Source organism: Canis lupus, chromosome 10 (genome assembly GCF_048164855.1).
Source record: "Canis lupus baileyi chromosome 10, mCanLup2.hap1, whole genome shotgun sequence".
Lineage (NCBI taxonomy): Eukaryota > Metazoa > Chordata > Mammalia > Carnivora > Canidae > Canis > Canis lupus.
In genome coordinates, this window is record NC_132847.1 from 29,848,763 (window position 1) to 29,862,564 (window position 13,802).

General features: G+C 38.0%; 1 long non-coding RNA gene across 2 annotated transcripts in view; it reads left to right on the forward strand.

The window, feature by feature from the left end:
* Window positions 1-13,522, forward strand: part of LOC140641441 (uncharacterized) — a 43,513-nt gene extending 29,991 nt beyond the window's left edge. Inside the window, exons 3-4 of one of the 2 annotated variants that reach the window (XR_012037948.1) lie at window positions 5,026-5,108; window positions 13,084-13,522. This is a non-coding gene — a long non-coding RNA (uncharacterized lncRNA). Of the gene's footprint in view, window positions 1-5,025; window positions 5,109-8,170; window positions 8,796-13,083 lie in introns of those variants that run through there. The other variant, XR_012037947.1, reaches the window with a different exon arrangement.
* Window positions 13,523-13,802: the final 280 nt, after the last annotated feature.

Consider the following 13,802-nt stretch of genomic DNA (forward strand, 5'->3'; position numbering starts at 1 on the left):
ACTTCTCACTGCTCCATCATACCAGTAGCATTTGTTGATAAATGAGCCTTTGGAAAAACAGCTTGTGGGAGGCTGAATAATGACCCCCCAAAGATGTGTATTATCTTAATGCCCAAAACATGTTAATAAATTGCCTTACATGGCAAAAGGGACTTTACACTGATAACTAAATTAAGGGTATTGAGATGGAGAGATTACCTAGGATTATCCAGTGGGCTTAATGTAATCACAGAGGTCTTTATAAGAGGGAGGCAGGGGATCAGAGTAAGAAAAATTCACAGATGACAGAAGCAGAGGGGGCCATGAGCTGAGGAATGGAGGCAGCCTTGAGAAGCTGGAAAAAGCAAGAAAATAGAGTCTCCCCTAGAGTCTCCAGGATAAACAAAGTCCTATTAACCCATTTTGGACTTCTGACCTCCAGAATGTGAGATAATAAATATGTATTGTTTTAAGCCACTGAGTGGTAATTACTAGCAAGTATTTAGTTTTGGCACTTTGTTACAGCAGCCATAGAAACGGAAACAGAGTTGATGTAACCTGATAATAGTTACACCCTGCCCTCATTAGGAAGATGCTAGCACAAGGCCTCAAATCTGCTATAACTGTTTCACAGACCTCACTCTGGAGAGAAATACCCTGTTGGTTTTGAGGCTCCCAGATTTGCCTGCTGCTTTATTTATCAGTACATAAATACATGCCATTTCAGAAAGTGGATGCCATTCCCCAGCATATTCACAGCAATCAAAATAGCAAACAGACTGAAAATTGCCATAATAGCGCTTATTCTTGTCCTCACTTTGACTTATAAAATGACATGCTTACAAGATTTGTAAAAATCTCTGCTTCTCTTTGCCACCTCCCTTTTTTCTAGATCCTTCTTTTCTGTCTGTACTAAGAAACTAAGTCCATTAGCAGGTTTCCTTTCACTGGTATATATTGTGAGCTTTATTCTTTTTTTCTTTTTAAGTGATCATATGTTTTCTCTTTTAACTATTTTTATGACATGTGTTGGGTTAACAGCAAAAGGGAACCTTGAAATGGCAAACATAAACATGAGGAATGGAGACTCTAAATTAATTTCTTCTCTGACTAAAGAGAAAACATGGTTGGTCTCTATTTGAGTATATCAGATTTATGTGGTAGAGAAAGAAGGATTGTTTTAAACTTTAAAAAGAAGAGCAAAATGTAATATCCTTTAGATACCTACTATATGTCTAATGATTTATGCATGCTATCATATTTACTTCTCACAACCTTTAAACGCTAGGTATTTTCCTTTTTTTTTTTTTTTTTTTTTTGGATGCAGAAGAGTAAAATGACTTATACAAGGTTTCAATTCACAGCTTTGAAAGATGAAAGCCAGGTATTACCTGAGGCCTAAACTATTGTAAACCCCATAAAGAGTGGGTTTCCTTCCTGTACCATCCTCAAGGTGAAAAGTATCTTTTCCTTTCAGGGCACCACAACTAGCTTTCTGAGAAGTTCCTTGATACCTGGGAGCAGGCAAGTGCTCTAGAACTATGGGTCCTCCTCTGTTCATTCCATTTTCCTCTTACTTGGAAGTTTCCCATCTGCCATCAGTAGCCTCTCCACTTCAAAGTCATCTTCTTGTTCTCCAAATTGCTCATTGACTCAAATTCTTGCTTTCATCTTCCCTCTCATGAACATGTCATGTTTGACAGAGACAGAATGTTTAAAGAGAAGGCCTTTGTGGTATTACTATGACAGACCTACATAGCCTAACCACACCATGCTATTCCCCAAAATATGGTAGTCTGCCATTCACTGTGAAACTAGATTGTTCTTTTGATATCTCTTGCCATTAGTTTCAAATGTTGGTGCCTGTTATAAATAAATCTGATAAAGATAACACTCTTATAATGTCATCTTATGTTGGTGTATATAAAGAGGCAGAATATAAATTTGGATAATCAAGTATAGGAGGAGAGAAACAGAATACTGGGATGAGGAAAGAACATGAATAGGTGACTTAGAAAAAGAAAAATTTCTATTTTATTTTAAGCAAAGCTAGATGAGTTAAGACTATATGCACTTGGAGGTATGGCAAATATTCAGTCCCTTGACAAGCATGGGGTCTCATATTTCCACTGTATTTTTCTGGTTAGGCCTTGGTGTTGCCTAAAACCAAAACAGAACCCTAATGAAGACAGGAGAAAGAACATTTGGTGTACAACAGGCTGTCTCAGTACACTGGCTCTTTCTCTTTTTCGCCTTCCCACTTGCCCCTCATTCATGTTCTACCCCGGCCTGGGTAGACTGAACCTATGGAACACATCATCCAGGCCCCCTTGAATTCTTTTCTCATTGGGTTTAGCCACTGAAAGGTGCTAGCAGGAGATTTTAGATTCGAAGAACTGAGACACTGGGACATTTCTTTCTTGCTGCTTCTTATTCCATGCTATTGTTCTTGTGGTGTCTATACCCTTTCATTACTCTAGATATGGGCCCCTCTGAAATAGGCCTAGTCTCACTAGACTTCAAAAACAGTTTCCTTATTTTGCCCCTTCATATGTAGGAGCAGTAATAACTTTCCACTCTTGCTGACCTTGGGATGTCTCAACCGCCTTCACTGGTTGGCTTAACCTGCTCACTCTTAATGTGAATAGTACCTTCATTAAAACGTCTTCATCTCAACCATCTGTGTATAGTTCTGTTTCCTGATGTTGCTCCAACTGAGCACAATTCTCTTCCAGAGCCTCATGAACAGAGAGTGTCCCTGCAACCATCATTATTTCATTTTTTAGTTTTGTCCTAGTATCAGAATTACCCATATTTTTAAATCCTAAGTTCATTTGTTTGCTTGTTTTCTTTTGTAAATGGGGAAATAACTTTGTCTGTTTCACAGGGGGAAATAAGGTAAAGTAGTACCTCTTTAAAAGTGGCATGGGTTTTGCTCCTGTGGAGAGTCAAATCAGTGCCTTCCTGGAAATAAAACCTCCTGTTGATATAGGACCCTACTCTCTTTCCTTAGTATAAAATCTCTCTGACAGGTGTTTTCCTTGTCATATAACATTGGGGTCACAATGAGGTTCCACTGTGCTTGTTTCTAAGCCATACAATGTCACTCTATGGCTGCACAATACCTATGTCCCTAAATGTTCCAGATATTTTAAGGAAATTTAACATAGCTATCTGCAATAAAATGTTATGAAGAGTTGGAGTATTACCTCAACCAGGCAAAAGCCTGATTAAAAAGATCTTATGCTGGCCCTGAAGGTCGGTATTTATGGCACTATATTATTTATAAATAATGTGAGAATTATTATAGCAATAAAAGTTGGCGTTCCAAAGAATGGGCATATTAGGGATGGATAAATTATGGTGACATTGAGACCATAGGTCACATCTGAAGCTTCCTTTCAGCCCAGTGGAAAATTACCACCAATTTGACTGCAGGAAAGTCTTCAAAGACATAAAGAATAGTGGGGAAATTTCCATACATTTGACTAGAAGGAGGAATGAGTAAGACTACATGGATTCAAGGGGCTGTGAGACTTGAGTAATTTAGCATTCGTTCTCAGTTTCAACATTTCTGCCTAACTTTTTTTCTCTGAATCTGAGTAAAGTTGTGCTCTGGTCAGAATACCAGAATCTCAAGTAGAAATACACAGCTAAAGAAAATCTTGAGACTGGAGCAGCCCAGGTGGCTCGGCGGTTTAGCCCCACCTTCAGCCCAGGACCTGATCCTGGAGACCCAGGATTGAGTCCCTGCATGGAGCCTGCTTCTCCCTCTGCCTGTGTCTCTGTCTCTGTCTCTGTCTCTGTCTCTCTCTCTCTCTCTGTCTCTCATGAATAGATAAAATCTGTAAAAACAAAAAACTCCTGAGAGAGGATGGGATTGGAGACTGTATGTAATCACAAATCTGAACTTAACCCACAAACTCCTCTGCCCCTCCTACAAAAGGCAAGAGCATAGGTTCCCAGTTGATACCATTGCATGGCCAAGGTTCAGACAATTGACACATTTAAGGGACAGTTATAAGAAAGTCTCTTTCTCTTCAAAGGAAAGCTTTAGAAGTACAAAATTGTTGGGACGTCTCAGTCCCTATCCCTATGGAGGTAGAGTCCACTTCATTGCTGGAGAACGTAATCTTATCACAAGACCTGTGATTATTTTTAAGGAAACACTCATTTGGAAACACCATTCTATATGATGTCCCTACTTCACCCCTTCTCTGATTTAAACACTTCAAACTCGAAGATCAGTTTTCACTCAAAAGCTAACAGATATTTATTACTCTAGGAAGCAAGCCAGTTTTAAAAGTTCAACTCCACTTCTGACTCTGAAATGTTTGAGATGGGAAAGAGCTCAGAAAATTATTTTCAAAACCAGTTGTCTAATCATACTGTTTCTGGCTATGGGCAAGAAATTGATTTAGTTAAGAAAAGCCATTCTTGTGACATTTGTAATATAAAAACCACCAGGAGGGTCTCACTCTGCTGGAAGATCTCTTTGTCCAAAAAGCATCAGAGTTGCAAGTAAACTGAACAACTGGGGGAAGGGGGAAGTAAAATAACACTCCGATCCTTTGATAGACTGCCATCTCTCTATGTTTTTGTTTTGGCACTTTAAATGTCTATGTTTTTCCTTGGGGTTTGTTTTATATAGTGTCAAATTTGTGTACACATTTTTTTCTTTCTCTAAGGAAAATTCATTCTTCTACAGGTCCATTAAAGTTCTTAGGCAACCTTTAAACTGGTAATTATGTAGAGATTATACTGAGAAGGAGGTAGATTCAATTCAAAGGTGATTACAATGTAATCCAGAAAGCATAAATAATAATGTACTTAGCAGAAGAGTTTGCAAAAAGGCACAACCATTACTTAGCTATGTGTGCCTGGGGAAAGAATAAGAACCCAAATGTTTGTGATTTATGATTCCTTCGTCTCTGTTAGGAGCTTCATATATATATACTTTTTTTCAAACCATTTCCTTATGAGAATGAAAATAATCTTCAGTATTGCGTGTTTCTTCTTCCCTTTATGTTTTGCATCCTTGGTCAGCGTTGGGCTGCTTAACCCTGGAGTTTGTAGGACAGCATTCTGGGGAAGCAGAAGCAAAGCCACTAAATTTGATTGGCTGGAAGGCAAGTTGTACCCTATATTTCTATAATCTTTATTGCTATTTTATTTTCAGTTTCTACCACATAAATTTTTGCACTTTGGAAAAACAGAAAGATCTGGTTTCTCAGATTCGGGATTTAAAATTTCATTGTTTGGAAATTCACTGTTTACCCTCCTGTGGTTTCAAATTCTTCCACTCTTAAATTAATAGATCTAAAGGTACTAAAGAAAGGTGTTTAAAAATTTGCATTTAATTGAGTCTTTTCTCATAATGCAACATGAAGAACTCCAAAGAGAAAGTTGGCATGTCTTTCAAATACAGACCAAATTTTACGGATTTTCCAATCTTAAGAAATGTAAACAGTCTATCTCATCCCACTTAAATAGGGAGGATGTACTATATCCCTTTTATTCTTCATTGTGGTGACATTTGGTTGATATTGAATGTATGGATTATTTCTCCAGTAGCTTCATTTGTTTATTAACCACATGGACCGTATCATTTAATTTTTAAAAAAGATTTATTTATTTATTCATGAGAGACACACAGAGAGAGGCAGAGACACAGGCAGAGGGAGAAGCAGAATTCCCACAGGGAGCCTGATGCAGGACTCTATCCCAGGACCCTGAGATTATGACCTGAGCCAAGACAGATGCTCAACCACTGAGCCACCCAGGCACCCCATATCATTTAATTTTTTGTCTCCTCTCCAGTGCTCTATACATGTTCTTATGTATACAGAATTGACACAAATTCCTGAAGCCAAATTAGAATTTATCATAATAATTCTGGAAATAAACCATCAGTCAGAATAGATTAGAATATGCTGCAGCAACAAATGACCTGAAAATATCAGCAGCTTATAATACCCTGGGATTCAAGCAAGTAGAGCAGAGTCTAGATGGTACATTGCTATATCATGGCAGAGAAAATGAGAGATACTGAACCAGCTGCTGCTTTGAGGGGACATGCATCACTTCTGCCCACATTTAATTGGTCAGAGTAAGTCTTATGGCCACTCACTGAAGGAAGAGAAAAATGAGATACTAGGCAAACCTAACGTAATCTCCACAGGAGACATAGGGGTTAAAAAGAAGACATACTGGGGCAATGTTTAGTTGGTATATATCCTTCCAGCCTTAGGCCAGGCAATTAGCAACTATTATTCACCACTTCCCTGTCTCTTCTAACCTTGGGTATGATTAAATTAATTGGTTAAGGAAAGCTGGTATGCATTTCATGTGATTAATGCCCTAGAAAACAATTGCAGTAGATTGCATTGATTTGTTTCATTTTACATACTTGAAATTAGAGGCTTATGAAGTCTACATGCAAATTTATGCAAAGTGGGATGCAAATTCATATTGTGAGCTATGAGTCCTGGCACTCCCCCCGCCCCCCAGAAAAAGAACTGCACCATTGAATATGCATGTGCTGCATATGGTGCTGCTCTTTTCAAATAACAGCTCAGAGCCAGCAGCCAAATAAATCCCAATGACATCGACTGAGCAACAAACAGAAGTTTAAAGTCATTTAGAACAAAAATTAAGCTCCAAAGTCTCAATATTTTTAGGGTCAATATCTCCAAACAAGATTTGAGTTAATAAATGCACTGTTCCCTGGACTCAGTGGATGGGGTAGAGACATACAGTTGAACAAAAGAGGTACTAGCGGAACCCATCCTAGAATATCATTCTCTTGATTGCTTGCTTCTGGTGATCACTTGGCTGGCTGGATCAAATAAATCTTCATTGCCACAAGCCAGTGCCCATGTGAGCTGACAATATTTTTCCCTCATTTGTACCCATCATTGGGGGATTCTGGTTCCAAGATTCAGACAGGGAGTGATTATTAAGATAGTCTCAAAGAGAGGAACAAATTTTGCACCTGAGTGCTTTCAACTCAGGCATAGGGGAAAAATTAACCACTTGTAGGAATACCAATTAGAAACAATATCTTGATTGGCCTGCAGGTGGTACTCAGATGATTCTTCTGAGCTCATTCTGTTCTTGCGAGACCCCAATTTTCCTTTGATACTAAGTATGTGTAAAATATTTTTGGTAAATGTTTATAAATAAACTGATATTGGGTGCAGCCTCATGAGAGTTCTTCTAATTTGATGCTAATGACTTCAGCATTTAGTCATTTAGTTATTCATTCATTTATCAAATACTTTTTTGGTTACCTTCCAAGTATTAGGTAGGGACCTGGGGGTAAAGAAAGAATGATAAGCATCCCCTGTGCTTAAGAACTACCAACCAACCTACTGAGCTACCTGAAGCTCTTCATAGTATCAAGGACATTGTTTTTGGATGGCATTTAAAAGTAAATGCTTATGAATTACATTAAGAAATATACCAAGTGGGAGGAGGGAGCAATGAAATCTTTTCATTAGCGTTTATGGAACAATCCTCCATTATAGTAACTGTTTTTGGTTTTTTTTTAGTAACTTTTTATAAAAATCTATTCAGGAAAATATTTCTCAGCCACAGCTAAGGTTTCAAACAATATTTAGTACAACAAAATTTCAGTACAATAAATGTGCTTCTAATGTCCCCTGTAGTTTGTCATAACGGGGTTTGATCTATGAATTTAAAAGATATGTTCAGTGGTTTAGATGTTTAACTTATAAAAAATTTCCCAGAGAAAATGTAAAAAGGAAATATAGACTGTGTTGGAGGCATAAAATGACCAAGAGGTTAAGGGACCTGTGTTTCCTCTATTTACCTTTGGCAATTGCCTTAAGGCAATTGTTCAAAATTGGCATGCCAGTGATAAATGTGTGAGAGTTTCCCACAAAGATCAGTGCAGAAGTGCAAAGTTAAGTCACCTTATAGGCTGAGAGGCAGTCTGATGAAAATACTAATCATCCAAAGATGGCTACTAATAAACAAAGGAATAATAATCATAATGGCATCAAGTCATAGTATTTATGCTTAAGAATTTAAGAATGAGATAAGAGCATTTATTTGTTATATCAACTCAATACGTCCATTTTACAGGTTAGGACACTAAGGCTCAGATAGGTATATAAAGGAGCAAGCATGGTATTCAATTTGGATCTACATGATCTTTTTTCCTCAGGCATTAAACCTCTTCCTGAGGAGAGCTTCTCTCCCACAGCTGAGAGCCAGAGAGGCTGTCAGAGTAAGAAAGTTCACATTAGCTTGACCTCGGTGAAGGACAGCTTTCAGAAGCCTGCTCTTATCTGGCCTGTTCAATGAGCTCAACTACTCCAATCCAGTGACGAGAAGAATAGATGCTTCTTTTATTTCTTTGACTGCAAAAATCATTTAAGCAGGCTGGCTTCCCATATCTTATATTTCAAGTGGATATACCATGTATAGTAGGTTGAATTATTCAATTTCTAACCACAGTACCTGTGCCAGTGGCCTTACTTGGAGGTATTGTTGTTGATGCAATTAACTAAGATGAGTTCATGCTGCAGTAGGGTGAGATCTAAATTCAATTATCTTAATGAGAGAAGGAAGATGGAGATTTGGACACAGAGACACAGAAATATAGGCAAGAAGACTACATGAAGACAGAGGCAGGAATTAGCAGTGATGCAAGATATAAGCTACAGAACACCAAGGACTGCTGACAACAACTAGAAACTAAGAAAGCATCAAGGAAGGATACTTCTCTAGAATCTTCAGAGGAAGCACAAACCTACGGACACCTTGACTTGGGATTTCTACCCTCAGAATAGGAGAGAATATATTTCTGTTCTTTTAAGCTACCCAGTTTGTGGTATTTGTTATGGAAGCCCTTGGGAGGCTAATCTATTACATTTCTTGTCTCTCCCCATTGTATCTCCCGTTTTGTTACCATAGCCATCATCTATTAAGACCACTGTCTCCATCACTTGAACTTTTATTGTGGGCTTTCCTCTGATCTGGCTGCAAACTACTTTTTTCTTTTGCAGTACATCTTTTCCGCCATTTCAAAAATCATTCTCCAGAAGTCCAGGTCCAATTATGGTATACCTCCACTGTTCTAAGTTTTCAGTGACCCCCCCTGCCAATATTTGACACCCCTACTCTGGGACTCAAGACTCCAAATGAGAAGTTTCTAACTCACCTACTCATCACTGTGGTCTCTCATGTCTTTGTCATCCTTGTCCTTTGAGTCCATGGTTACTATTCATAACTATCATTATTTCTTAAATCTGAATTCAGCTCAAATGAAGGTTCAGCATGCCCTGTCTCTGAACTTCATTTTTCCTCCTTGTTGCTTTCTCATTTTTACATACTTCACTCCTACTAAATATGCTACTGTCTCCCTCTTTTTCCCTTCTGAGGCCCATGGTTGTCCTTCCTACTTCACAAATGCTGTCTACTCATAGTCTTCCCCAGTTGTACTAACTTGGCAGTCTTTTTCCACCCATGACACTCCCATAATTTCCCCCTCTTCAGTAATAATTAATCTTGAATTCTTTCCATGTACCAGCCACCATGCTAAGAATTTTTTTAAAGATTTATTTATTTATTTATTTATTTATTTATTTATTTATTATTTTTAGAGAAAGAGGGGGAGAGAACATGGAGTAGAGGAGCAGAGGGAGAGAGAATTTCAAGCAGACTCCCCACTGAGCATGGAGCCTGCCATAGGGCTTGATCTCACAATTCTGAGATCATGATCTGAGCCAAAATCAGGAGTTGGGTGCCTAACCAACTGAACCACCCAGGCACCCCTGTGCTAAGATTTAAACTTGTAGATTATCATATTTCATCCTCACAACAATTCTACTTGTTAATTTTATGGGGAAAAAATGAGGCTTAGAATTAAAAAGTGTCTTGCTGGAGATCACAGCTAACAAATGGTGGAATTTGTTTAAGATCTGGGCTGCTGAAATCCCAGTCCCATGTTTCTCATCATTATACAATGTCACCTCTGTGATAGCTTCATTGCTCTTGAGTTATTGTGATATCTTGGGTCTTCTTCTTAGCTCATATTCTATTTGCAGATCCTTGAGAATGGAGTCTCAATTCATTGTAGGGCTTGATGTTGGGAAGACTCTGGATTAGGAGGTAACACATGTCAATTTTAGGCTCACCTCTACCATGAAGCAATGGTGTGGTTTCAAACAATCATATCATCTCCATGGACCACTCTGGCTGTAAGATTTAATAATTACCATGGCTCAGAGCTTGGGCTGTATTAGTAGAGCAACAGACATTGATTTAACTTAATTAGGAGCAGCTCTAGTCATAACTGAGGCCTTTAAACAAACTGGAAGGCAAGAGCCCATAGGTGAAATGCCCATTTGACTAATTGTTCTTTTGTCCAGAAACATTACTTAAAGCTTAAACTGAACACTTTCATTAAAGACCACCTTACAAGAGAGATAGATTATTTGCTAAAGGCAAGTCTGCTCAGTTTTTTCTATTGTCACTTTAAATCAGATGAATTTTCTATTTGTAACAAGTCTTAATTTATTAAACAACTACCAACACATGATATAAGGCATAAGATTTAAAAGTAGATTTTAAGACCATCTAGGGTAGTATCAAGATGTTTAAAGATCATATTTAAATTGAGACATTAAAAACAAAAAGATTTCTCAGCTCTTCAACCATCAAAACATTTGGCGTCGCTTTCTTTCCTAGGCCCCAAATAGCCATGTAATCATCGCTCTGTGTTTTACATGCAATTCCACAGCTAAGTACATCATTATTTAGACTCCACAGATTATATGGTAATCATGGATTTACTGTAAACCCAATTTAATTTCTATGGAATTACTGACTTTAAGGTTGCAAAACAATATTGTTTACAAGGCAGTATAATAGCACCCAGAATGAATGCTGATTAGAACTAATAAACAAAGGAATGCATAGCTTTCAGGACTAAGCCTAAACAGTTATAGTGATCGATATGGTAATCAAGGCTTTTTAAGAGAGTACCTGTTGAGCACCTATTCTGCAGTCTCCGTACAACTTACTAAGAATATAGAAAAGAAGCAAAATCATTTTATTATAAAATTCAAGAGTAGTGCTTACAATGGATCACTTCACTTATGTATTTGCTTGTTCTAACTAATAAAACTAACCCTGTGTTTGAAATTTCAATTTTTAATAACCAACATATTGAGTTCTTGGTTAGGTTGGTCTTTAAAGTATCACCTTAAAACCTAAATGTTGTACATTCAATCCATTCCACCCTAAACTTGCTCTCACTTTAATTTCCCTGTAACTAACTAAATGTGTCTGAATTTAGATGCATAGGTGGGAACATAAATGAATAAATTAATACTCCTCAACTCAACAAACTTTGACATGTATTGGACAAGACGATGGATACGGTTTAGTTAGTGGTGTTTATTGGTCATAATCTCTGATGAATAAACTTCAGTTATTGCACAGAGATGAAAACTAGCCTAAGCATGAGTCAAGCTGCATAGGCCTTACTTGACAATGGGGTTGAAAATGTGTGGGGAAGAGGATTCACACAAAAGTATAGATCAAATAAAAATTTGAGACTTTTGAGAAATTGAGACTGCAAATTAAAGAAGAAAGCTAATAGGCTCAAAAAAAGATGAGTAAGGGGAGAAGATAGGGCCACATTCTATAATTTTTCTAATATTCCTTATGATAGGAATTATATTTGAAAGTATCAAGCTACTAGGGAATGCTGAGTGAGACTTTAAATTTAATAAGGATTGTATATGTTAGAAAGAAGTTGCAAAGTGGTTAGGAGTGGAAAGGAAGATGCTAAATTACATCTCTTTTGGAAACAAGTGCTCCCTTAAGCCTTTTAACCCATCAGGCTAAATATCCCTGGAAACCAATGCCAAGAACCCAACTGCATCTAACATAGTGAATCAGTTCTAAACCAAAAGTTCCTTGAATGTAGGCATTCTATTGCATTCTATTTTATTTTTTTTCATTCATTTATTCAACCAATATTTAATGAGCTCCTACTACATGGCAACTGCTTGCTAGACACTGGAGATTTTAAAATCAAAGGACATATGTGATTTCTCCAGTCTTTAGCCTCATAGAAAGAAAGAATTCAACAAGTTACCTGAGAAAAAACCATAAACATTGCGTTAGTAGTAATTTTTTTTAGTTAACAACAACAACAAAAAGAACAAAAACTCAAAACCTTAGCTAAATTAGAGAGTGATTGGTTCACAGATCAGAATGGTCCAATGCATTCATCATGGCTAAAAGCAAAGAGTTTAGAGCGTGTATTCTGACTTGATCTCATTCTTTCCATTATTCTTCTGTAATCGTTTCAAACTCAGACTTGCTCCTTTGTTGACAGAATGGCTGCTAATAGCTCCAATCATGACTTTTATCTTCTTAGTTCTCTCATTTAAAAAATGGAATTTCTCTTCCCCTGCAGTTCTACAGAAATCTTGGGCCTAATTTGTGTTGTTCAAATTGTTTCATCTACCCATTCCTGAACCAATCACTGCAGCTAACAGGATGCATATGTTCCTTGGCTAAGGCCAAGGCCCACCCTGAGCTAGGGCATGATCAATCCTAATCAAATCACATGAAATGAGAAAAGGGATGGTATCATAAGAAAAATTTGGATGAAGTCCCAGGCAGGCAAAAACAATGGATCTACCACAAATCTTATGATGGAAAAAAACCCAGGGCATTCACTGTGTTCTCACTTCTTTCTCCATGCACATAGGAAGCATCTTTTCAAAGATGGTTATAATAAAATCATTTTAAAAGATATTTTTGAAGGATGCTTGGGTGGCTCAGTTGGTTAAGTGCCTGCCTTTGGCTCAGATCATGATCCCAGGGTGCTGGGGTTGAGCCCTGCATTGGGCTCCCTGCTCAGTGGAGAGCTTGCTTCTCCCTGTCCCGCTGGTGCTCCCCCTACTTGTGCTCTCTCTCTCTGTCCAATAAATAAATAAAATCTAAAAAAAAATATGTATATTTCTGAGGATCTTTTACAGTGTATGGTAGTAAATTTATGTGTCAAATTAACTGAGCTAAAGGATGCCAAGATAGCTGGTCAAACATTATTTTTAGGTGTGTTTGTGAGCCTGTTTCTGGAAGAGATTAGAATTTGAATCAGAAGATAAGGCAAAGAAGATCACCTTCTTCTGGAGGAGGTCATTGAGAGGAGTTGACAGCCCATTGACTTAAAAGCTGGACCCAAAGCAATTGGAGGCCGTTATCCCTCCACATTCCTTGAAATATACATTCTGCTTGCCTTCTCTGCATCAGAAGCTGCCCTAAGGACACAGCCTTGAAAGACTATAGTGTTGCTGAGGCCATCTGCACAGAGTATGTGAGTAAACCCAGTTAAGGCCTCTATATAAACTTTTAAGGTTCTGGCATGGAGTGCAGAGATCTACTCATTTTGAAGTCATCCAAGTAAGTACCCTGGCTTGTTAAAACTACTGCCTACCAATCTGGAGTGACTTGCCTCTTTCTTTGTCTCTCTTTGCTCTCCAGGGGGCAATTTGGAAATTAACACCTTTCCTTATGTGGGTGGACATCATCCAATTGGTTGAGGACCTGAATAGAACAAAAATAAAGAGGAAGGGCAAATTTGTTCTCTGCTTGGGCTGGGATATCCATCTTTTACTGCCTTGGGACATTGGTGCTCCTTGTTCTTAAGTCTTCAGCTTTGGACCAAGACTTGCACACCATTGATCTCTGGTTATCAGGCCTTTGGGTTTGAATTAAAACTACAACACTTGCTTCCCTGGGCCTTAAGCTTAAAAACAGTAGATGGTGGGACT